Source organism: Cavia porcellus, unplaced genomic scaffold, assembly GCF_034190915.1.
Source record: "Cavia porcellus strain 051 isolate PalLab524CR breed Dunkin Hartley unplaced genomic scaffold, mCavPor4.1 scaffold_16, whole genome shotgun sequence".
Classification (NCBI taxonomy): Eukaryota; Metazoa; Chordata; class Mammalia; order Rodentia; family Caviidae; genus Cavia; species Cavia porcellus.
The window spans coordinates 10,155,756-10,179,845 of NW_026947499.1; the positions used below are offsets into that span (position 1 = coordinate 10,155,756).

Here is a 24,090-nt window from a genome sequence, read left to right on the forward strand (position 1 = left end):
CCTGAGCAATGGCTACTCACTTCACTTCCCCATTTTTTGAATTGGGTGTTTTACTTGAGAGGCTCTAATTTTTTGGCTTACTTTTCCATACTATTTCAGATATTAGTCCTCCATCTGAGGCCTAGCTGGCAAAAGTTTTTTTCCCATTCTGTAGGTTATTGCTTCACTCCATTGGTTGAGGAAACTTTTAAAATTCTGACTCCAACCATTTCAGCTCATAGTGCCCTTAAAGAGAAAAACGAAAAACCATCACAGAAATATCCTTAATTGTGCTGTTCTAGTGAAAGAACTAAAGCCGAAAGCCAAAGGAACTGCAGAGTGTAAGGTGGGTCCTGTGGTTTCTAGAACAGCCTGGGTGAGTGCTAAGCATAAGAACACGGCTTGTAAACACCACAGCAAAGGGAACTTAATAAGCCAGCCATCGATATACAGAGTACAAATCCCACACTAGCGGAACTAGGAAAAGGCACACAGTACAAATACAAGCAGATGGGAAAATAATAGCAGGTCCCTGGATTGTCTGGAGTTTTGCTATCACATACACAATTTCTGAAATAAAAAAACAGCAACTATGAAACAATACAAAAATAATAAAAGATGGTGATTACTGTCTACAAAAATAAAACCAATTAAACAAGCAAAACTTTACTAATACAAGAAACACAGCTGGATGTGGTGGTGCACACCTGTAATCAGTACTCAGGAGGCTGAGCGAGGAGGATCACTGTGAATGCAAGGCCGGCCAAGACTATGTAGCAAGACTCTGTCTCAAAAAAAAGAAAAGAAAAGAAAAAAGGAAAGGCAGACAAAGGTAAAGGTAAATAGCAAAGTAAGCAATTAGTGGGAAATTTATTATTTTACAGAAGAGAAATGACTATATACGACTTATCCCAGAGTCTGAAAGTAAATTCATGAAACAATGGAGGGTAAGTAATTTATACTGTATTCTTGCTTTTTCAAATTTTCTCCAGGGAACATGCAGTACTTTTTTGTTTCATGCACAACTTCTGTAAGATGCTATTTCAGAAAGAAAAAAAAGCAAACATCCATCTTTCCTGAATGCTCTAGAAAGCCATGGTTTAAGAGGTCAAAGGATGCCTAACTAGAGGAGAAGCAACATTTACCAAATGTTGATCATAATCCAAAAGTGGCTCAGAAGCCTCCTTTCACGAATCCTTCACCTGGAAAACAGTTGCATGAGGTAGGAAGGAACTACCATTTCCCTTTCACCGGTAAGAACTGCTAGTGTGAGTTAAACCAACGGCCAACATCATTTTCCCAGGAGATGATGAACAGGAGGAAAGGGCTGTCTTCAGCCAAGGGTGGTGACACGTGGCTGCAATCCCATTTACTTGAAAAGTTGAGGCAAGAGAATCACAAGTTTAAAGACAACTTAATGAGATCCTATCTCAAAATAAAAATAAAAATGACTATGAATGTAATTTGGTGGTAGAGGAGTTCCCTAGCACGAGCAAGGTTGTGGATCCTGGGGGAAAAAAGGGAAAAATAAGAAAAGAAAAACAAGAACAGTGCTGTCTCTAAAGTCAAAAAGAATCCACATTCTGAACGATCACTCATATTTCCCACAGGTGCCTGCTAAGAATCACCTTGAGCCTCAGTTAGAATGGCATCATACTTCTCTCCACCAGAGATCCTAGAAAATTTGTTAAACGACGTCCCAGAGGGCCAGGGATATAGCTCAGTGGCACAAGTGCTTGTCTGGCAAGTGCAAGGTCGTGAGTTTGATCCCTCCTCCCACAAAAAAAAAGGACACCCCAGTAATTATTACCAGGTACAATTTGGGAAACCCTGCCCGCCCTCTACTGCCACCCAAACTTTTATTATAAGTCTACTAATGCATATCAAAAGATTCTTATTACTAAGATGAGCTGTTCAAATGCCACATAGTGCATTCTCAAAGGAAACCAAGGCAATCTAATGATTCTGGTTACTCTCCGGTTTCTAGAGAGAAAGGAACACTTACTTTATAAAATGAAATGAGACAGCCTTTTGTGTATGTATGTGGTACTGGGTTTTCAATATGCGACCTTCACACTGAACTACATGCTCACCTCTTTTCGTTTTTTATTGTGGGACAGGGTCTTGGTAAATTGCCAGGCTGGCCTTGAACTTGCAATCCTTCTGCGTCAGCCTCCTGAGCTGCTGGGATTGCAAACATGTACCAGCAGACAGCTGAGAGAACGCATTTTGCGTTGAGCAGGCCATAGTTTCTAAACCAGTATGGTCCCCACAATTGCTGTAAGAGTCTTGCATTCATTAATCATGAACCCAGAGGTGGAGAAAGAAGCGGGGCAGTGTGTGGAGAGACTGTCCTATTTGGTTGTTCTCACTTTTTAAAGCTGGAGAAAAAAAAAGACAGAATTTTGCATTCCTAGATAAGAGCTTTCCTAGCAGGATCATGCTATCAATTCTTTGCATTAGTATTTCATATAATCCACATATGGAGGAGATAATGTTGCCCATGGCCAACTGGAGAAAGCATGTCCTCCCAAAGCACTGAGATTCAAGGACTTCTTAAAACCTCCACACACCAGCTGGGTACAATAGCACACACCTATAATCCCAGCACTCGGGAGGCTGAAGCAGGAGGATTGCTGCGAATTTGAGGCCAGCCTGGGCTATGTAATGAGTTCAAGGCCAACCTGAACTATGAACACAGCAAAACCTACCTGTAGGTTGAATTTGGCATTCCGACTACAGTCTGCAGTCCCCAGGGGCCCCAATTTTTCCTATCTTTTTCTATAAATATGTAAGTTTACTATACCAACATTTATTTATATACTTCAGAGGAAGAGGAATAATAATGAACAAAAAATCCTGGGTGATAAATGAGTTGGCATCTATCAATTTGGTTATGTGAAAATGAGACCCCAGGATTAGGAATAACCTACTGACTGAAATGCCTACAACGCCAGATAAACTTACAGATTTACCTGCACTGCAATTACCTAACACTAACCCACCAATCTGCATGTATCATCTATTGGACCCCCTGTGGACAGAATTTCCAGCTATGCTTCACAGCCTTTCTTCTATTGCAACAGAGAGATATACATCACGTGAGAGATACAGCACACTGCGGCTTCCTAAAGCAGTGCTGCTCAGCACAGAAGGAGAGGGGGTCCCCGTGACAGGTGGTGAGAACTGCTGACTTAGAACATAAGGACAGTATGTCGGCCCAAGCTGGGTTCGCTCTCATGCCAAATGCTTGCCAGATGAACTATAAACACATTCCATTTACATGGATCATGTGTGGTAAGACAGTACACAGAATTCCATGCTTGAGCTTTTTCAGACTGTCACCTTGTGGGCTTTACCAGTGTCCCTGTCTCAGGAGTGGTCAGAAATACTAGTCTTTTTCTTACTTTGACAGGGCATGGCGATGACAGACCAAGAAATGGTGGGACACAGTGAACTTTGAGAGCTGAGTGTTTTAAAGAGCAAGCATTCGGATGACAAGTAGAAATCTTGTTTTAATCTTTACTTAAATCACTACAGCACAGAGCAAAATTATGATTGCTTTGATACTAAGAAATAAATTAGAGGGCCAGGGATTTAGTTCAGCGGCATAAGCACCTGCCTTGCAAGTACGTGGTCATGAGTTCAATCCCAGTACCAATAAAAATAAATAAATAAATCAGGTTAACACAAGCGTTGTTCTAGCAGAGAATGCGTTAATTAGGAGGACCTGTACTTCACCTGAGTAGCGCCAGCATCTTTCTCTCTGTGTAAGCAACTAAAAGCAGAGTCAAGGAATGGATTCACTTTATGGTTGAAAAAGTCAGTCGCAAGGAGATTCTGGTACGCCTTTGAAATGGGTTTCTGAGCATCTTAATTATGTTAAGCAAGTTGTGTGGATCTAAAACTTAAAACTGACATCCATTAAAACATTACACAGAGCATAGTTCTACTTGGGGGTGTTTTAAGACAGGATCTCACTATGTAGTACAGACTGGCCTTGAACTCGCTTATATAACCAAGCTGGCTTCCACCTCATGGCAACCCTCCTGCCTCAGCATTCCTACTGCTGGGATTGCAGGCACAGTTCTATTTTTACTTTCGAATCTGCACATATGTTTTATACATAAACCAACTATATAATGTATATATCCTGGGTATTTATATATATAAGAGGGAGACTAAAGGAGCTGATTCAAAAATATTAATATTGGAGGAATTATAGTTAGTTTTTAAATCTTATTTTACAAATGGATACCATAAACACAAATTGCCTGTCAGTGGAAGGAGGAACATACTACTACGGGAAAACATTCATGACATTAGTTGAATAAATAAGGTTACAAAACAAAAATGAAATACTTTTTACTACTTTTAAAAAATTATAGAGAAGCCTACAAAGAACCGTAAAATTAACATTTAAAAATTTGTTGTATGATATTTCCATGTTAAGTTATTTTCCAGTGGAGAGTCTAATTGGCAAAGATAAACAAGCTTCTGGGGAAGAATTCAGATGCAAACACGTAGTTTTGCCCTCTCTTGTGAGTATGTGAATCCTGACTTACCCATGCTGAGAACAGATGGCAAGAGGAACCGGCCCAGAATGCAGCTAGAACTCTCCAAATACGGTGGTCAGCAGGAAATACATTATTTTTAATTTTAACCTTTTCCTAGAAACAGTGCCTGGAGTATTATGGAGTAGAAAAGGATGAGCAGGTGTAGGAGGATTTTATTTCTGGCAAGGGCTGAAGGCAAAGGAGAAAACTGAATTTGATTAAAGAAGCCTACTTAATTCTAGAAAAATAAGGCAGGCTAGGAATACCTTGAATAATTTTTGATTTCTGAAATCTTTTGTTTTTGTTGTTTTGTTTTTGAGAGGCTAGTGGTAATAAGAATGCAGGAATTTTTTTTGAAGGCAGGGTCTTGCTATGTAGTTCTTAAACTTCGTATGTCTTAAACCTCGTAGCCCAGCTGGCCCCTGCCTCAGCCTCCCAGAGTGCTGAGATTACAGGCGTGTACCGCCAGGCCTGGCAAGAATGCGGTACTTTCTATTTTGGCACCTTTTTAGAACTCAAAGCCCAAAATAAACGTGTTATTCCTACAATATGAGCAAGTCAAGAAAGTGATCATTTCTGGGGAAATAGCATGTTATCAGAAGAATATAATTTTGGATCATTTCTCCCGCTTGGCTCCACTGACTTTCAGTGCAGCACTGCTATGTTCTCAAAGCATCTAAGCGGCCTAACACACACCCAAGGGTTTGTTCCTCAGAGTTAAAATACCTGTTTTGTTTTTCTCTGTCAAAGAAATGTGCTAACAATGCTGTCCATGAAGTCAATGAGGCACACAGGCCATCCCCAATATCAGGGTATATTCTTACCCAATGAGCTTTATGCTTTGGAGTTCTTAGATGAATTTATTTTTCTTTACATCTTTACAGTAGCTCTCAGGCGGATTAAGACTTTATCATATGATAAAGTAATCCAATTAAAAAGTGTACGATTACCAGAAAGATAGACCCGCATTTACATTCTCCTCAATAGCCTGTGCTGACTGAAGCCTCCTGCGTTGTTTTATTTGGTCGGCTTGGCTTGGTGCAGTTCGGGTGTGCGGTGCCGGGCCATGAACGCAGGGCCTCACTCATGCTAGGCCAGCACTCTGCCACAGCTCGCCCCAGGTGACTCCAATACTGTTGGCCACATACCACACCACTCTTTGTTCTCTGGGCTGCAGGGGCTTTGGTGAGAGGGCTGGGTCCACCCTTCTGGCTAACAAGCCGAGCTCAGTGAATCACAACCAAATACCAAGTGGTTCAACCTACATGAAAGGCCTATTTGTCTCCCTGGCTACCTGGTTTCACAGTCTAAGGAGGCAGCCATCACAGTATGGTTTGGATAAGAGTTTTGGTTTGTTTTGTTTTTAGGTAAGAGCTTATTTCTACATCTCTCAGATGGAAGAAAATCTGCAAGATCTGTACCTAGCTTTCAGTATTGGTGCATCTAACAGACAGACCCTTGCATATCCTTTCGACTTGCTTTATTAGTTTACAAAAAATGCAAATCTCTTGCTTCCAAAGTAATAGACATTTGCTGTCAGAAGAGAGGCTTCTGTGTACATAAAGGGACTGGGGCTCATCATAGGTCAGAAGTGGTGGTGACGGCACAACACTATCACTTCGGACCAAACAGGCAGGGAGGGGGAAGCTGAGTGTCTGCTAGGACACAGATAAGGGGGCTTCTTTTCTGCTGTCTCAGAATATGGCTCACAACAGCAGGAAAACCTTCCCCTGGCAACCAATTTAAATAATCTTTTAATAGCCAAAAACCAGACAAGCAGTTCAGGAAAAATGACTAGATGAGCAGGTCCCCCAACAAAACAACTCCTAGATTTCTAGTTCTGTCTGTAAACTACTCATAGCAGCAGGATAGATTTTTAAAAAGTCACACTTTAATAAACAGAAATTTCTAGGCAAGAGGTTAAAATAAAAGGTGTTAACTTCCTGTGTTTAGTTGCCCTACCCGTTAAAGCTATAGATGGATCATGAAAGATCATAATACTGCTTGGTGTGTTTAAGAGGAAAAAAAAAAACTCTGTTCCAAGGGATGTCACTCACTCATCTCTTTGTTCCTGTTTTCTGGTCTTTAAAACAAACACAGAATGATCCATAACCAGCTATCTCTCAGAAATATGAAATAGGGCGCATGACTAACCTGCCCATTCATTTTCATATTTTGGCAATTTCATTCAATTTAACAAGTATTCAGCAAACTATCACACCATGTGTAGTGAAAAGGCTGAAGAGCATATGTAATTATGTGGAAATAGAGAGCTTTTGGCATTAAGAAAAAAATTTTTTTTCATTTTAGAGAATGCCAGTCTCTTAAAAATAGATCAGGATATGTGGCATAGTTTCAATACAACCAAGAGGCGGAAAAATCATCAACAAGCCCAAAATATCTGTTTAGTTTGGGTCAATGCTGGTACTTGAAAAATAAAAACACGGGCCTTGGCAAATGCCTACAATCCCAGCACAGTGAGAGGCTGAGGCAGGGATCACCCAATGCAAGCCCAGCCCAGGCAACTTAGCTGCTTATGACACCCTATCTCAAAATAAAAAAGAAGCAGGCTGGGGATCTAGCTCAGGGTGAAGGCCTGGGATCAATCCTCAGTGCTGAACAAAAGAAAGTCAGTAAATATATTTTGGGTGTTTTACTTGGTGAAACTGACAAGGATGTTGTTTGTTCTAAGAAAGGCATGATCAAAGAAAAGAGTAAATGCTTACATTTTTTAACTCAGTGAAAAACACACTGCAGCTAACCCCACTCAATATCACCCCTTGCTTTAACACCCTCACCATTGTTCTTGTCACTTTCTAAGGCGGTTCTAGAGTCCTCTTTTGTATCTTTAGTTGTGCTTTGTTGCTGCCTTGATGTCTTCAGTTTGATTCAAAACATTTACCTTTCATGGTCATTTTGACTTTGGGGAAGAGCCAGAAGCTGTATTTTGTGAGAGCCAATGAACAAGGGGGCTGAAGAATGTTTTGTCAGTTTTATTTTTATTAGTACATGTTTGCAGCACACAATGCTTGCATTCCTTGTGTGAGGTTGGTACACATACATAACACACCCTAGTGCCCTTTCATCCCCTATCCCTGCTCTCCTTTCCTCCACACTCCACCTTTTTTGGGGGGAGGGGTTTGCCAGGCAGGTGCTTCTGCCACTGAGCTAGATCCCAGCCTCTTACTGCATCTTTCGATTGCCTTACCATTCAAAGAAAATCTGTCTCCTTATTTGCTATTATCTAACTTTATATTTTGGGATTCTCACATAAGAGAAACCATGTGATATTTGAGCTTATGTGTCAGTCTTAATGTAAAATTATGTTCTCAAGGTGCATTCATTGTCCTACAGATGACTGAAGTCTTTCTTTGTGGCAGAGCAGTACACCATGGTGTGTAAAAACCACATTTTCTTTAACCATTCATTTGTGGATGGATGCACAGGCTGCTTCCAAGATTTAGCTATTGGGAATTGTGCTGCTATGAACATGGGCTTGCATGTATCATACGCATATGATGTCTTTAACTCTTTTGGGAAGATACCCAGAAGCAGACCAGCTTCATTAAATGGAATTTCTACTTTTAGTGTTTTGAGGAGTCTCCACACTGATTCTATTACATTCCCACTAATACCATGAGGTTTTTATAAGCCCGGCTTTCCAATGGAGGGCACTCAGCAGCAGTGTTTTTTATTGCATCTTATAAAGATACTCAGTAAAGAGAGAACTTCTAGAACAGCTACAGAAAGTGACAATGAGGGGACAAATGCAGACCTGCCAGCGGCTTCTCGAGCGCAAGATGCACCTGACGCCCAGCTTCCGCTGCGAGGCTCAGGCTCTGGAGCCCCGCCAATGGCGGCGACGGTGACAGGGAGCGCACAGAGTCAACATTAAGAGCAGCAACCTCGCCAACGATGAAGAATGTATTTTACGGAAGTTCTTTCTTTTTTCATTCAAAAGTTTTATTTGGGACTGTCTCCAGTTACTGCTTTACAATCAAGTCTGTTTACTTCATCAGAAATGCTTTTTACAATCTCAAGAAAAAATATGACCCAGAAATTGAGTTTATTGTTGATTGTATTTGGACTCGTTTGGGGAGTGATGTTACCGCACTATGCTTTTCAGCAACCAAGACGTCAAAGCAGTTGTCAAGTTACCTGGACGAGTACTAGATTCAAGCAACAGCTATGCTAAAGCTCTTGCAGAGGAAAATAAGAACCCAGTAGATGTCGAGAACGGTGCTTCTATAGCAAGATACGCATATCTGAAAAGAACTGCTGCTGTCCATTTGGATGACATTTTACAAGGCTTGGAAGCTGGAGAACAAAGCCGTCTATATGTCGTGAAAGGCTCAGCCACTAACACCACCACTGCACTAATGGGAATTTAGTGCCAGTAACCACAAATAAAAGAATAAATGCCTCGGGCAGCATCAGATAGCGGCTGAAGATCAGCCTGTACCACTGCACCGCTGTGGGTTCTAACCTATCACAGAAAAGCTTTTTAATTGCTGGCTAGGAAACAGTAATACTTTACAATTAAAGCCCAACATATTTTCAAGGAATTTGCTGATTTGTGGAACTCTAACCCTGTGTATAAAAATTTAAGTGCCACTAGTCTGCTCTGAGACAAGTCTCTTCCACGCTGCACCACATCCTGAAAGGAGCCGGGCAGCAGGGCTGAGGTAGGAGGCAGGTAGCTGAGCTTTGTGTAAGTGTTTTGAGGTCAAGCTGAAACAAAAACACCACAAGACGTGAATTTGCTTTCCATAACATATTTATCTAAGTACATAACATGTTTTCAGACAAGTGGAGAGTACCGTTACTGAATCAGTCTTCTGTCATTTGTTCTACATTGACATAACTGTTCAATTAAGGCTGTTAGAGAAAGGGCTTACTTCCAATACTTATTTTGCTACTCAGATTATGTACAGAGAAACAAAGTATGACATTAAAATGATGTTTTGACCCAAAGACTGTCTTCATTTATACTATCCTTCAAGACAGAGGAGGGCTAATTGTGTATCTTTAAAGCTGACATTTATAAGAGTACAATCTTGCAGTGGGAGCAGTCACTGTCCACAATCTAATCTACGCATTGGGGCAATTTAATAACAGTAAAGCTGTATATCTAATTTCAACTTTAAAATTTCTTATATATATGTTGAATAAAAATATTTTTATAATGAAATGAAATACAACTCTATTCATGATTTTTCACATACGCAAATGTTGGTTTAACAGTTAAGCCCTTAGCTGGGTGCAGTGTCACACCCTAGTACTCAGGAGGCTAGGGCAGGAGAACTGAGTTCAAGGCCAACCCAGGTAACTTACTGAGGCTGTCTAAAAAACAGAAATGAACTTCAGTGTCTAAGACATTGAGAAAAGCACACGATTTCCACATTGGGTAATTTTCGCTTTTGTTACATTGGTGGGAGAGAAGGGAACTCAAGGACTTTCAGATGTATATAATACAGGCATTTGTACTCCATAAATTGCTTGGAAAATGTTATTATTTATATTACCTAAGAGTACTCTATGGAATTGTGGATTAGTCATCTTATATAATGATGACTTAAAATAATTAAGAACATTTGAATTATAAAGATTGACTATCTTTTCAGGAAAAGTGGCTGTATATAGTACAAGAAAACCTCACATGTCAAATTGAAAAGAAAAATTAATCTTGGGTAGTTCTAGCATAGAACAAAGTACAACTTTATTTAAATTTTCCAGGTAGCAAATCTGATTGCTACATGGTGCCCTGTATTTTATATTATTTATTCTCTATAATAACTGTTCAAGTGCAGCTAGCTTCTAGATTTAGACTATATTGAATTTAGTTTTAGATATTGCATTGTTCATTATTATAACATGCTATCATAAGTAGTAGCATTAACTATATTTTGTTAAAATAAGCATGAGATTGCTTTGAAATCTGTCTCTTAAATTGTTTTCTTATGATCTGTTTTGTTCTGTTTAATTTTACCCTCTTTAAAATAAAAAAATTTTAAAAAGTAAGTATGAGAAAATATTATTTCATGAGGACAGCTTTCCAAACTGTCTACTCTGTACCTTTAAATGAAGAAATTAATTATATACCATTACCAGGTGAAGTTTGGAATAACTGTTCTCTCTTGATTAGATGTAGACATTTTTGTTTTTGTTTTCAGGGATAAAATAAACTATATTATTTGAGGAAAAAATGATGGGACAAATATGTTTAAAGTAAGGGGAAATAGTGGCAATGTGTTTTACAATGTGTCTTTTATTGCAATAAATTTTTAAAATTAAAACAAACCATATTTCTGGTCTGCAATTGTTGAATATATACATTTTATATATATTTATTTTTATTATATATATTTTATATATACTCATTGGTCAGGTAATATTCAAATTGGACTTCTTAAATCTTTCTTCTATTTATTACAAACATGTAGGACAAAATAATAAAGAAAAGCTCTGAAGACTCAATGAGAGTAAACACAATTGTCAGAAATCTAAGTGGCCAAATTATGATTTGGAACAGAATACTTGTCCTTTTCCATTACTACAATGTAGTCTTACAGAACTGTCAGAATGAAATTCATTTGCATTGTTTATTTCAGGACACTGGATTAAACTTGGGCCCAGTGAACATGAGGCAAGTGCTATACAACTAAGCTACATTCCCAGTTTTTAAAAAAAAATTTTAAGACAGAATCTTACAAAGTTACCCAGACTGGCTTTGAACTTGCCACCCTCCTGCTTTAGTCACTAAAGTATCTAGATTATAAGTGTGTGCCACCAACCTGGTTGAAATCACCTTAAATAGGGGCTGGGGATTTAGCTCAGCGGCATAAGTGCCTGCCTTGCAAGCAGGCAGTCGTGAGTTTGATCCCCAGTACCAATAAAAATGAAAAAAGACCCAGAAAAAAAAGAAATTATCTTAAAAATATATATTTTTTGTTTTGGTTGGTTGATTGGTTTTGTTTTCCAAATTACATATTTTGAATTGTGCTGTGAAATTTCAGTGAGATGGGTTATCATCTAAAGAAGGTAGGGAAACACACACATACTTTAAGAGAGCTTGACATCTTGGAACCAGACACTTAAAGCTTCAAAAACCTGAGGCCAAGTTTGTAGCTGTAGGGTAGCTGCCCGTACACGTGAGGCCACAGGCTTGATCCCTGGCACTACAAAAAACAGAATAAAAACAAAAATATGTTGTTGGTTCCTTGCTAAAGCAATAACCTACTAGTCAAAATGTTTCCTTACAATGGAAGAGAACAATTAATGAGTAAGACTTAAGTGATCGATGACAGCAGGAAGAAGCCAGAACACCACACCCGCCTTCGGCTAAGCCGTGCGGCGGCCTGCCTTCATTCCATTTGCTGCAGATCTTATTTTATGTCTTTAGGAAACTTGAGACTTCTTTATCTAACAGTACTGCTTTTCCTTATTATGATGTAAAGTCCTTCAATGTGATCTCAACACTTTCTCAATCTTGTAGTGAATCCATCAAAAGTAGTTTTTTAGAGGAGAAACCGCAGGGTCTTGTTCATGACACCAAATTGGCTTTATCATCAGACTGTTTCCCTGCCACCTCAGAAGCATGAATGCAACCACACCTCTGTTTTGCAGGTGAAGAAACTACACCACACAATGAAAAGGCAAGAAAGGCACTGACTAGAACTACATCTTTTATGCGCATAAGAACCTAATAACATTTATAAGAGAACTGTGTTTAGTTTGAATGTTTCTTTTCAGTTTGAAGGTTTACTTTTAAGTAAATTTGGTTGTGAGTGAAGTAAGCTTAGAAAATTGAAGTGACCAGCTATCTAAGCCTCCTGGAAACTGGATGCTTCTCAGGAAAGGGTTCCTGCCCATTTTCTAATATTTCAAATCCTAGAGAGAAGCTAGCTGCAATCATTCGGGCCTAAACACATGCAGAAGTTGAATTTAAAAGCCATGAAAATATTAAGTTCACACAGGCCCCCTCCTGGCTATAAAAACAGTTTCAAGGGATGAGAAAAGAAGGCAGAGATGGAAGGGAACAAAGAGGCAGGGGCACAACCAAACGATATAGAGAACTGAACTTCAGGTTGTCTGTAATACAATACACAATGCCTTACAGGGATTTAGCCATAAAATAATGTTTAGCCATGTGACAAAAAAAAAAAAAAGAAAGAAAGAAAGAAAAGAAAAGAAAAGGAAAATGAAATTCTCTATGATGTCTTGCAAACATAAGAAACAAATAATTTTAAAAAATAACATCAATTTTAGCCTGTGGGATAGTTTGTGCTTATAGTTTCTGCTACTTAGGAGACTGAGGCAGGAGGGTTCTTGAAGGGCATGAGTTCAGGACCACCCTGGGCAACACAGGGAGACCTACACACTTTAAAACACAAAAACAATCAATCAATCTGAGTATTGATTCAAAGTGACTCTCAGAAACACACTGGCAGAAACCGATGCATAACATTTGTGATGGGACTGTCTACAATAATGAAAACTTCAGAATTTCTACAAGACAGTCAATGCCAACAGGCTAGAAGCCTGGCTTCATGTTAGCAAACATTCATGACATGGACTAAGTCCTTCGCTAAGCACAGAAAATCAGAATGATGCTATGGAAGCAGAGGAAGTCACGTGGACCAGGCTGGTCCTGAGCACTGGTTTGCTGGCTCTGCAGTTCCAAGGGTGAGCACAGGACGCCAGTGCAGTCGCGGGTAACTGAGAGAATGGTGAGGGATTCTTTCTGGGGACCTTTCTAAGTTAACAGGTATTTCTCCAAACCTTTACTGTTTCCCTACATTCTAAACGTGGTCCTTGGGAAAATGGCTGTGAAATTATTAGCCCACTTAGAGACTATTACATTTTATCACCTCTTTCACAGAACACATCACATTTGTCTTACATATTTTCCACAATGGGTTTCCTTTGGGTTTCAACTGCTAAAGGGTTAAGAAACTACAACCAGATCCTTTCATGGTGAGGGGGGATCGAACCTCTAACCTGGGAAAGTTAGGCTAAAGCACTCTTCATTTCCTGGCCCTCAGCATCCACCTGTTTATTAATGAGGTTATAGAAATGTACTCGTTAGACAGCAATAGTAATTTTAATCTCATCAGCCAGCATTTGACAAAATGGAAGGATAGTGTACTTTTTTTATACACTGGTCTGAAAATTTTCACCCTGCCTCTTAAGAAAGAAAAACCTGTGTGTGTCATTTAGAGAATGCTGCTATTACAACCAGGGAACAACACTTTCTTGCTTGCTTTGGTTTTGTTTTGGTATTGGGGATTGAACCAAAGGTCTTTGCACTGAGTTATATCCCCAGCCATTTTCTTTTTGGTACCAAAACTTGAACTCAGGACCTCATGCTTGCCCGGCAGGCACCCTGCCAGATCTACATACCTGGTCCTATCTTTTGTTTTTGAGATGGTCTCACTAAGTTGCTCAGGCTGAGCTCAAATGTATGATCTTCCTGCCTCAGTTATCTAGATGATGGAACTACAGGTGTGTGCAACCACACCCAGCTCAGATTTCAAATTATTTTGTGTCATCACTACAAAAACTGTATCATCAACCATGTGCTATAGCTGAATATTTCAAATCGTAGTAAAATTTTAAATATGTATATTAAAATTTGAACCTTGCACAAATAAAAACTTGGCTCAAAACAAAATAAATAGCTGTCCTCCAAATGAAGTATTTACCCACATTTAAATAAGCATAAATTGAAGTGTTTATCAAATGAGATTTTTAAAAAATTAAAAATGATTCAAGTTCATTATATAGGAAAAGATTAATCACATTATGCAGGCATCACCTAGATGCAGATGGTATTGAGCAAAAATGTAATCCTTTCAAGTTTCTTAAAATGCACTATTTAAAATTTGTCAGAATGATGGGGGCCAGGGATTTAGCTCAGCAGCATAAGCGCCTACCTGGCAAGCTCGAGGTAGCAAGTTTGATCTCTGGTACCAAAAAAAATAAAATAAAAATAAATAAAATTTGTCAAAATGAAATGTGGTATGTGCTAAGTACCAAAGATCTTCTTTCTTTCTTTCTTTCTTTCTTTCTTCTTTTTTTTTTTTTTTGCTTTTCTGAGACAGGTTTTTGCTGTTCAGTCCAGGGTGGTCTTGTGCTCACTTTATAGTCCAGGGTGGCCTTGAATTCACAGCAAAGCTGCCTCAGCCTCCAGAGTGCTGGGATTAGGACATGCACCCCAGCCAGAGATCTTTTTCTAAAGAGTAAGAATTTCTAAGAATTTTTAAAGGAGATGACATTGAAGGAGTTACTTGGCTCATCACTGATCTTTTTTGAGACAGGGTTTCGTTATGCAGTTCAGGCTGGCCTTAAGCTCACTTTATAGCCCAGGCTGGTCTCGAACTGGCAACAATCCTCCCACCTCAGCCTCCCGAGTGCTGGGATTACAGGAGTGAGCCACCACGCCCGGCTCATTGATCTTTCTTTATCCATAAATAGGGAGTGGTAATTTCATGATCTTGAATACATAGAAAGTATGTCCATATAAAACACCACAGTAAGGTAAGTAAATGTGAGAGTAAATATTTATTCTGTCTAAGGTAAACTCAACTAAAGTTTGATTAAAAAACAGGGACAAGGCTACTGTAATTCCAAAGGATAGTAAAAGGTTGGTGGCATTTAAAAAATGGGCACTTCACATGGCACAAAGTTGCATCAAAATGGGATAAACACTAAAAGGATATTATAACTATGTGCTTTCCCAAGGCTCAATGACAAGGAAACTGGCAAGAATAAGAGTTTAAGGCAAGCCTGGGTAACTTAGAGAAACCCAGAAAAAGACAAACAAAAAATAGAAAATAAAAAACTAGGTACTTAACAATACTGGAAGTTTTGGGAAAATTCCCTTCAAAATAATGCTACTGGTAAATGAAAAGTGCAAGACACAAAGCAAATATATAATGATCTCAGTGTCTTAAAATACATCTGTGTGGCCAGCATTGTGTTACTCACCTGCATTCCCAGTACTCTGGGAGGTTGTGGCAGGAGGATCATAAATTCAAGCATGGCCTGTGCAACTTAGCAATTTAGTAAGACTCATTTCAAAATAAAAACATTTTAAAAAGGCAGAGGTAGGGATAAAGGGACATAGCTAGGGATAAAGGCCTGGGTTTAATTGCCAGTACTAGCATTAACAAACAAAAAAAAGTCAATATGAAAATTCATATATATAGAAGAACCCTGGAGGGAAATATATAAAAATATGAACTGACCTGGATGTGCTGGCACACACCTGTAAACCCAGCACTCAGGAGGCTGAGGCAGGAGGATCCCTGCAAGTTCAAGACCAGCCTGGGCTACAAAGTGAGCTCAAGGTCAGCCGGAACTGCACAGTGAGACTCTGTCTCAAAAAGAGAGAGAGAGAGAGAGAGAGAGAGAGAAGGGGCTGAGGATTTAGCTCAGAGGCATAAGTGCCTACCTTGCAAGCAGGCAGTCATGAGTTCAATCCCTGGTATCAATAAAAAAAAAAAAAAAGATTTAAAAAAGAGAGAAAAAACGAACTCTCTCACCTACGTGGGGGTGACAGAGTGACTGTTATTTTCTCCCTTACTCTTTTTCACATCCTCCAATTGTTCTATAGTTCTAACATTTTAGTTAAGTATTTTGCAATGCTTTGCATAAATTATGATCAGTAGTGTTATCACTGTGATTACACTGTACCCTGGAATTGTATGGCAGTGCCCCTCCTCAAGGTTGTGATGAGATAAGACTGGAAGGGCAGTATACAGCCAAATACAGCTACTTTGAATCCATTTTTAGCAATTAGGATATTATCTTGCAAAAAAGAGGGAAGCCACTGGAGGTTTGGACAAGCTGGTAACACAACTGTGCTTTAGGAAGATTATTCTGACAGCCATATTTAGAACAGGCTGAGCTATGTAGTTCTTACTTAGAATAGCTGCCATCACCAAGTGGGGCAGCAGAAACTGTTACTCCCCGCCACTTAGGAAGCTGAGGCAGGAAGATCTCTTGAGCTCAGGAGATTAAGAACAGCCTGGGCCACATAACAAGACCTGGCCTTCAAAAAAAAAGGAATAGCTGCCATCAGTTAGCTGTCTCAGATAACTGGCCCTCCAGATCAAGTGCTGCCTAAAGCAGAAGTCTATAGAACATCACATATGGAACTGAAAGGATGAAATACATGAACACGCCCCGCACAGTGCCCTGAGCTTGGTGAGCAAGGTTTCATTCAACTGCTCTGCTTTGGCCTGCGGCATGAAGGAAATAACGTGCACATCAAAGAGCTGGTGGCATTCCAAGAAAACTTTATTCGTAAAAATGGACACTGGGTGGGCTACGGCCCCAAGGCCTAGTCTGCCATCGTCTAGCTAATGAAGCACTACCCAACACAAGTATGAGAGACACACATGAAAATTTATTACTTTCAGCAGCCACACTGAAAAGGTAACAGATAAAATTCATTTCAATATTGTTAATTTAATACATTTGAACATAATATAAAGTTATTAATATGATCTGTTACATTTTTTGATATCTTCAAAAACATACTAGATATTACATTTTCAGCACTAGCTACATATATATATATATATATATATATATATATTTATATTTATATTTGTGTGTGTGTGTGTGTGTGTGTGTGTGTGTTTTGGTACCAGGAACTGAACTTAGGACCTTACATTTTACCAGGCAGGTACTTGTGCCACTGGACTACATCCCCAGCCCCTAGCAGGGGCAGTACTGAAGATTGAACACAAGCCTTTGCACTGAGCTACAACTCAGCCCTTTTATTTATTTATTTATTTACTTATTTACTTATTTACTTATTTTTGAGAGAGAGTCTTGCTAAATTCCTAATCACTAGAGTTGGATTTGCAATCCTCTTCCCTTGGCCTCAAAAGAGCTGGAATTACGCTAGATGCAAGTATACTATGCTTTCCACTAGCCACATTTCAAGTGCTCACTATTACGTAGTAGTGGTGACCAACTGATTGGACAGTATAGGTCTGGAGACTAAGTAAAACTATTAAATCGATTTTTTTTTTTCTTTTTGAGACAAGGTCTCTCTATGCAGCTCAGGCTGGCCTTGAGTTCACTTTGTAGCCCAGGCTGGTCTCAAACTCTCAACAATCCCCCTGCCTCAGCCTCCCGAGTGCTGGGATTACAAAGGCTGCACCACCAAAACTCTTCAATCTTGACAATACAAATATAAAATAACAATTTGAACAATTACAGAAACAATAAGCATATAACTCTACAGAAAAGATGAAAATAAAATGTGAACTTCTGATTTTAAAAACAGTATTTCTTGCTGGAGTTGTGGCACATGCCTGTGTCACAACATCTGGAAGGCTGAGGCACAAAGATGGCACGTCCAAGTCCAAGGCCAGCCTCGGCTACATAGCAAGACCCTGTCTCAAACGAAACAAAAACAATGATTCTCCCTGGATACTAACTGTTACTGCTTCAAGGCTTCAATCAACTGTTACTGATTAAAATGGTTTTTATTAGAACTATGAAACACTAATACAAAGTATATTTTCAAAATTTGTTCATCTGATCAACATTCTCCTCAGACAAATAGAAAAGAGACTCAAATTATTTGATGAACTGTTCTAGTGAAAAAAAGTGTGTCTTTTTCTTTTAACAGCACTGGAGTAGCAAGGAATAGTGGTGCACATCTGTCTTCCCAGCACTCGGGAGCTGGAAGCAGGAGGATCCCCTTGAGTTCAAGGCCAGCCTGGGCTACACTGTGAGGACCTGTCACAAAAAAGAAACAGTACTGGGACTGAACTAAGGGCCTTCCTACTGAGCTATGTATCCTCAGCCCCTTTGTTTTTTTATTTTGAAATAGAGCCTCATTAACTTGCCCAAGCTGGCCTCCAAACTGCCTCCTGACTCAGCCTCCTGAGTCTAAGATCCTACACCAGGACCATAGCTGCGTGCCACCACTCTTGGCTTTGCTCGTCACTTTTTAAAAATCAGATATTTAAATAAATTCATTCATTCTTCTTTGTTAAAGAGATAACATTTAGTAAATGGGCGAAAGTCAGTTTACCCAACAAAACTACTGCCAGATAAGAGCCTGCAATTAGTAGTAGGTAATGGAAAGTTTTCTAGGAGGATAATATTTACACCACAGAAAATATTCAAGGTTTTTGAAATATGTGGTCACTTGCACTTCAAACACCTGCAAACTATATTGGTCTTTGGCAAAACAGAACTAAAAAGAAAGGAGACCAGGAAAAACACTCTCTGTCATGGGCCCTTAATCACTTGCAGCACGACAAATCTGTGAACCCTTCTCAGAAAACATTTTTAAATGTATAAAATAAACTACACGGAATTAAGGACTAAGTATATAGCTCAGTGGCAGAGGATCTGCCTACTATATGTCAGGCTCTGGGTTTGATCTCAGAACCAGGGAGAAAAATAAACAAAAACAAAGAATGTGATTTTTTGTTTGTTTTGAAGCAGGGTCTCACCTTGTCCTGCAGGCTGGCCTTGAACTCGCTTATGTAGCCGAGGCTGGCTACATCATGGCTGAACTCACAATGATCCTCCTGCCTCAGCCTCCTAAATGCTGGGATTATAGATATGCACCACCACACCCAGAAAAAAACACGATTATGAGAAACTCATCATAGCATATTAAAATATAGTTATCAAAATACTTAAGTATGATGTCATAATATAGGAGCTTCATTTATTAGTACACTGAATAATAAGATCTAACAATTATACTTTCTAATCAATGGTGAGCATAAATTATTTCAAAATTTGTTCAACAATATAAAAAAAACTATGATTTCCCTTGGTTACAGTCTCAGGCCTGCTAGTACTACTGTTGTTTAATGACTCCATTCATAATTGAAGGAAATGCTGAATTTCAGCTAAAAGTATTTTTCCCATTCAATTTCACAGACCCTGTAAATTCTATTCAGGGTTAAAAAAAAACTGGGGAAAAAGAAACTTTTATCATAGATTTTATTTTAAAAAATGGTTCCTCCAAAGTTACCCAATTTGATTTTTACCTTTATACCCATTTTGCCCCTTTATAGGTTAAACTAGTAGTTGTTTTGTAGCTTCTCTATAACTTGATACTATGTACCACTGTTTTAATACAATTATGTTGACACAGACTCTAATGTTTTTAATTATTTCAATAGTGAGAGGAAAAAAACTCAAAAAAGATACAAAGGTTCCAATTTTCAAGTCTATCCAATAGTTATATCTATTACTGTATATTAGACTTTGCTCCTTTGAAATCAGTAATGCAAACTACAGAGCACGAAGTAAACACAATAAATACAAAAAAGATCCTTTATAAACACAAGTTAAATGTTAATATTTTGTTGGTATACAATCACTACTTGAAAGACTCATCTGTACTTATTAGCATTACTAACCCTACAATTTGCATAAAATAGTTTGTAAATTATGCATCTTCTTATTGTTAATCTAAAATTGCTACACACTGTGCTCTGATCTAGTAGTTCAGCCCAACTGCAGGTTTTGGTAGAGGTTCAAATGCATACATTCCAAAGTAGCCAGTCATGGAACGTTAATTATTTGACTAATATGGCAACACTTTGTAAACACTAACTTTCAACATTATCAGGAGGGGAATCACACAGCACTATTAAAATACCTTTTCATTATAAGTCCATCAATAGTAAGTGACTGCAGAAACATGTACTTCAATAATCACTACAAATTTGTAATTTACCAACTTTCAACAGATAATGCTCTAACACAAAATCACTTAACTTCCTATAAACTGGAATTATCTAGACACACCTCAATACCATGGTAAGTGAAATAAATCAGACACACAAGTTTAAATATTGCATATTTTCTCTTATAGAAGAAACCAAAAATACAAATAAAGAGCAAAAAGACAGACACTAGATGTAGGGACAATTTTTCCAAGTGGGAAGAATAAGAGTTGGAGGGAACAAGGATGGATGAGAAGGGACAGGGACAAAAAAAAAGAATTAAGCTGGGCATGGTAACACATGCCTAAAATTTGGGAGGCTGAGGCAGGAGGATTATCGAAAATTTGAGGCCAGCCTAAACTACATAGCAGGATTCTGTCTTTAAAAAAAAAAATTAAGACATGTTATATACATGGGTGAATGATAAATGATAATCATGTGCTACAAACACACACTATTAAATATTTTCTCTACGGATTTAAAAATTGGCATTACCTGCAAAACAGCAGATTTGAAGGAAAAGCAGTAAGGTATACGACAATTATAGTACAACCATAAATAACTACACAGTCATTTTAAAATTGTGTTTTCAGAGCCAGGAATAGTGATGCACACTTGTAATCTCTGCACTGAGAGGCTGAGGCAGGAGAATCGTGGTATGAGACCATCCTGTGCTACAAAGTGAGCTAAAAACCAGCCTGAACTGCACAGTGAGACTGTTTCAAAAAAACAAAAACAAACCATGTGTTTTCAAGGCCTGGGATGTATCTCAGTGGTAGACCACTTAGTATGCAAAAGGATCTGGGTTCAAGCCCCAGAACTACCAAAAAAAAAAAAAAAAAAAACAGTTTAAATTTAATGAGTTAATTCCAGCACTTGAGAGGCTGAAGCAGGAGGAGCACCACAAATTCAGGGCCAGCCTAGGGTACACAGTGAATTATGACCAGCCCAAATTACATAATGACTCCCTACCTTGAAACAAAAACAAAAACAAAAGCAAACAATTTAATTCTATTAAATGTATTGAAAGCCAGGCTTGGTGATGCATACCTGTAATCCCAGCCCTCGGGAAGCTGAGGCAAAAAGATCACAAGTTTAAACATATGCTGGGCAATTTAGCAAAACCCTGTCTCAAAATTTGAAGAAGAAAAAACTGAGGGCTGGGAAAGTACCTCAGAGCAAAAGCTCTGAGTTCAATTCCTAGTATAAATGAATAAATAATAAATATTCCATAAATGATTAAAGAATACAAAACTGTACACTGTTTACACCAACTTATTTATTTATACATATGATATGATTTGAAGAAGAAACTAGTAAAAATTATATTTGGGGGAGTTGGTGCAATCCCAGGCTATTTACTGTTTGTCTTTTTTTAAAATTTTTATTTACTATTTCTCTTATGCTTTCTAATATTTTTCTCTGTTTTCTACAACATTCATGTATTAATTCTTCATACAGTAATAATAAGGTAGCATAGCATAAAAATACAGTTTATGTACTATCAAGTATTCATAGAGGCCCAAAAGTGATGGACTTCATCATTATATCAGCATGGAAAAAAGAAACTTCAGGGGCTCTGAGTCCAAATAGTCTAACAACTGCTGTGTCCTTAGCATAGTGTGAGAGCCAAAGAGTTTCTGCCTAGTGAGTGAGAGTATAGCTCCCTGGCTCTGCTGGCCTCTGGCAGCATCCCCAACCATCAGACGAAGACACTGCCGCACTCTCCTGCCCAAATATGGACATGGTCTGTAGTAACTGGATTACTGACCAAAATGGGTTCATGCAAGGAGACAAAAGAGATCAAGCAAGAGAGAAGTCCGCAAGTGATAAACGGTAGGCAGCACAGGCTGGGCCTGATGACACATTCCTGTAATCTCAGCACTTGGGAGGCTGAGGCAGGAAGATTGCTGTGAGTTCAAGGCCAGCACAGAGAGTTCAAGTCTGAGTGCATAGAACTACATAGTGAGATCCTGACTTTAAAAAAGGAAAAGGGGGCCTGGGGGTTTAGCTCAGCGGCATAAGCGCCTGCTTGCAAGCAGGCAGTCATGAGTTCGATCCCTGGTACCGATAAAAACGAAAAAGACCAAAAAAAAAAGGAAAAGGATGCCTGGCAAGTGTGAGGTTGTGAGTTTGATTCCTGGTACAAAAAAAAAAAAAAAAAAGAAAGAAAGAAAGAAAGGAAAGAAGAAGCCAGATGTCCGCAGTGGAAAACTTTGGCTTTGCATGGCTGAACACAGTGTGGCCTGCACTTCACAGTACCTGACGGTACCAACTCCCCTGTGGAGTAAGAGCACTGGCTTAAGCAAGCTCTTAGTGCTATAATGATCTCAGTGAGAGTGTGAGGAGAGAGGTTCTATCAAACGTTCATCCTACTTACTCATAGTAGCTTCAAAACAAAAGTTAAATACCTGGGAACCAACCTAAGTAGGAAGTAAAAGAATCCTGTAACAGAAACTACAGTACTCTGAAAAAAGACGAAGAGGAGATCAGAAAATGGAAAGACACCCCTGTTCCTGAATAGACAGAACCAATATTATCAAAATGGCCCTATTACTAAAAAGGATATATAGATTTAATGAAATCCCAATCAAAACATCAACAGCATTCTTCACAGAACTGGTGGGGGGACCCTAAAATGCATATGGATCCAGGAAAGTTCAAACAGCAAAGGCAAACCTGGGCAGCAAGGGCAAAGCAGAAGGCCTTCAATCCCATATTTCACGTTATATTACAAAGCTACTGTGAGTAAAGCAGGATGGCACTGATACAAAAGCAAATGGCACAGAACTGAAGATACAAAAAGATCCCAGGAACATTCAGCCACTTGATCTTCAATAAGACAGAGGCCCAAACCATGCTGGAGAACAGAAAGCGCCTTTGACAAGTGGTGCTGGGAAAGAGGGCACCCACATGCAGAAGAATGAGTAAATCTGAACCCCTATCTCTTACCCTATGCTAAAATAAAATCTGATGGATCAAAGACTAGATATTAAAACGGAAACAATCTACTGAAAGATAAAATAGATAAATTCTCAAAGACATAGGTGGCTGGCCATGGTGGCACAGCCCTGTAAACCTAGCACTTGGGAGGCTAAGGCAAGAGAACTGCAGTCAATTTGAGGCCAGGTTGGGCTACTTAGTGAATTCAAGGCCAGTCTTAACTACATAGAAAGACCTGGTCTCAAAAAAAAAAAAAAAAAAAAAAAACCCAGCCAGGTGGGTGGAGTACTCCTGCAACCCTAGCAACGGGGAGGCTGAGGCAGGAGGACTGCCACCAGTTCAAGGCCCTCCTTTGCTACATGCTGAGTTCAAGGACAGCCTTAACTACACAGTGAGACCTTGTCTCAAAAAATAAAAAATAAAAACAAGAAAAAGAAAGGAGGGGAGGAAAGAACGGAGGGAGGGAAGAAGGAAGAAAGAAAGACAGACAGACAAGTAAGGACTTTCTTAAGTAAGGACTTTCTAAACAGAAAGCCTAAATGCACAAAAATAACCCTAGGAATCAATGGAATTATACCAGATTACACCTACTGACTCATCTATGGAGCAGTAAAACAAAGTAGAGACAACTTACAGAGTAAGAAAAGAAACTTTTGCTAGCCAGGCCTCACACAGAGGACTAAAATTCTGTAATACATAAAAAAACTAAAAACAAACAAAAAGTAGCCCCACCCAAATTAAAGACCCAATCAAAAGTGGACAACTGGGGGCCTGGGGATTTAGTTCAGCGGCATAAACGCCTGCCTTGCAAGCAGGCAGTCGTGAGTTCGATCCCTGGTACTGATAAAAAGGAAAAAGACAAAAAAAAAAAAAAAGAGAGAGAGAGAGAGAGA

The 24,090-nt window shown here is 39.0% G+C and overlaps 1 protein-coding gene and 1 pseudogene across 5 annotated transcripts in view; one reads left to right on the forward strand and one right to left on the reverse strand.

Moving 5' to 3' along the window:
* Hectd4 (HECT domain E3 ubiquitin protein ligase 4) overlaps window positions 1-24,090 on the reverse strand; it is a 172,084-nt gene that overhangs the window by 139,549 nt on the left and 8,445 nt on the right. The gene's annotated exons all lie outside the window — the stretch shown is intronic.
* On the forward strand, window positions 8,557-8,976 carry LOC100732250 (coiled-coil domain-containing protein 126-like; annotated as a pseudogene).